The sequence below is a fragment of the Populus euphratica genome, unplaced genomic scaffold, assembly GCF_000495115.2.
Source record: "Populus euphratica unplaced genomic scaffold, PopEup_1.0 scaffold34.1, whole genome shotgun sequence".
Classification (NCBI taxonomy): domain Eukaryota; kingdom Viridiplantae; phylum Streptophyta; class Magnoliopsida; order Malpighiales; family Salicaceae; genus Populus; species Populus euphratica.
The window spans coordinates 604,138-607,048 of record NW_011499883.1 but is presented as its reverse complement, the minus strand read 5'-3'; positions in this window follow the sequence as shown (position 1 = coordinate 607,048).

Here is a 2,911-nt window from a genome sequence, read left to right as displayed (position 1 = left end):
GGGGGGGCAGTTAAGAAAAGCAATGTTTTGTTTATTGAATACTTCAATTATCCCGAGCTTAAGTTAAGGTTATATGCGATGTGCGTGGTGCGCAATTATTTTTTTTTTTTAGATTAACGTGGGTGTCCGGGCTAGTTTGCGCGCACCATGACTAATTTTATGGGCCTTGAAGTTAACGATTATGTAAGCCTTTAATGACTATTATATGAGCAATCAAGAACTCAAATATGAAATAATACAGAGAACAAACCCTTAATTCCAAGCAACTATTGCTTCTGCTTCTTGTGGATATATCATGTCTTTCGATGCTCTTCGGTCTCAATTTCCATAAGACAAGCCCACACTATTAAGGATGCTGCCCAAGATGTTTTTTAGCATCTGGATGCCTGTGTTTGAGCTTCCCTGAACAAGAAATTTGGTCTGTCACTAATGGAGCCCCAACCAAGATGGGTTGTCCAGCCAGGTTTGAATAATTCACAATCCCATGGCAGCACGTTTGTGGGTCGGTGTGGTATTGTTACCAATCTAGAAGCGGGTGTGATATTTAAAAAAAAATATTTGAGATTTTAATATTTTATATGAAAAAATAAAAAAAAAATTAATAAAAAAAAATTATATTTCAAAAAAAATTATATTAAATTATTTCAAATGCATCTTCAAATCTTATAATCAAAAATATTTATATAATAAATATTTATATAATAAATTATAAAAAAATTATTTCAAAAAAAAAATTATTTCATTTTTAAAAGATGTTATTTTATTATATTAAATTAAAGTATTTAATCAAAAAAAAATCCTACATTGTGAACATAAAAAAAGTGGGGGGGGGTCTTCAAATGGATCTTCAAATCTTATAATCAAAAATATTTATATAATAAATTTTGATATAAAATATTTATAAGAGTCAATAACCAATAGAAAAGGATAAAAAAAAGAGACCTTTGTCAAGTTCTGCAGGGTCACTTGAGTATATAGCTATTCTTATATGCTAATAGTCATAAAATAGAATAAAGTCTTCTTGTAACAAACTTTGATAATTAGATTATGTAAAAACATCTCAAGTTTAAAAAAGCATGAAATCTTTAAAAAATTGTTAAATACTTAAAAAGAAATATAAAATTAATATTTTCTTCCATAATGGATACAAAAAATAAAAGTTTATTTTTAAAGACTTAAAACAAATCACTTAGAACTTAAATTTTTTTTTTCATTATTTTCTCTTCAAATATAACAAATTTATAAAATAAGTTGCACAAACAAAAAGAGTTTATATTTAAGTTCTATTGTACGTGAATAAAAAAATCTTACTTGAATGAGGCCATGGTTGTTTTTATGGTCCAATTGTGTTTTTGAAAAAATTTAAATTTTTTTATTCAGAAGTGCTGTTTTGGCAGGCTCAAATGTTTGGGTCCAGCAAACTCGGACGTGCTGATCTATCAGGCCCAGTCGCTAGGATTTGACAACCATGCCAAATTTATGTGTATTGGATCTAGCAAACCATGCCACACCCAAGGTGTGTGGCTTGCCAACCATACTTCACCTAAGATGTTTAAGTGTGACAACCATGCCAGACTCATGTCTGCTTTGATAAATAATAAATATAAAGGATAATTGTACATTTTAATTGTCAGGAGATAGAAAAAAAAAAGAAAAAAAAACACAAACAATCAATCATCATCAGCAATTCAATCATTATCTATCTACATGCATCATACTATGGGGAAAAAGACATGATTGCATATCTAGTTAGATGATGGATGACCATATATAGCTAGTGGGAAGCATCACACGTGCCTCTTTAATAGCACGGGCACCGCCCACTCATTGGGACATGGTGAAAACGTACCCATGATTTTTCGATTAAAAAATAACAAATGCATCGTGAAAATATTAAAACACCCTCATAATCTTCTTAGTTACATAAAATACCCACGTAAAGATACCAAAATACCTTCGAAGTTAAAGTTTCTTTTTATCTTTTCTGAGACTAAAAGTGTTATTTATTGTATTTAAAAATTAGAAAAACATGAATACTCTTGTGGAAGATAGCTAAAGAAACGTTTATTCGCTTGTGAAAAGATGAGAAATTAAAAGTGAAACTACTATTATAATTCACAGGAAAATGTCTTTTGATTTACAGTTATTTTCTCACACCCTTTAATTTTTGTTATAATTTTTTATTTATGAATTTTGATTATGTAAACAAAATAATTTATATGGAGTTTTATTGGAAATGATAGTGTTGGTGAATGAGGGTTTTTTATTTTCATATCTTAAATTTTAGAGACATTTTGGATTATGAAGTTGGTTTGATTATGAAGTTGGTTTTTTTTTTTTTTGTGAGATCCGGTGTACAAAATTAATTTATAATGGATTTTGATGGTGGTGACTATTTTCGTGGTGGCTGTTAAGTTGGGGTTTTTTTCTTTTATGTGAACGTCACTGAAAAAAAAAAGGTGGAGTGTGGGAGAGAGGAATTTCTGTTGAAGAGAGATTAGATATCAAAGTTGTTTATAGCTTGGTTTAATTTAAAAAATATATGTATTTTTTATTTTAAATTAATTATTTTTAATATTTTAAAATTGTTTTAATGTGTAGATATTAAAATATAATTTTTTTAAAAAATATATTTTTAGTATATTTTTAAATAAAAAATTCTTTAAAAACCAATTCCTATTAGTTGTGTTTCTAAAAATCGGGTTATTGGAGTTTACTCGACTGTAACGTTTAAAAATACGTGGAGACTAATAATGCTAATACACTCGAAATACTACTACGAGGTTTCAGGTAATTTAAATAAAAAAAATAATTAATTAAGGCACAGTACATGTGTGAACGGGTTATAAAAAGCCGGACTACAATTACAGATCCATGGGCTTAGAAAGCCCAGTTTCTTACAAGTCCTTGA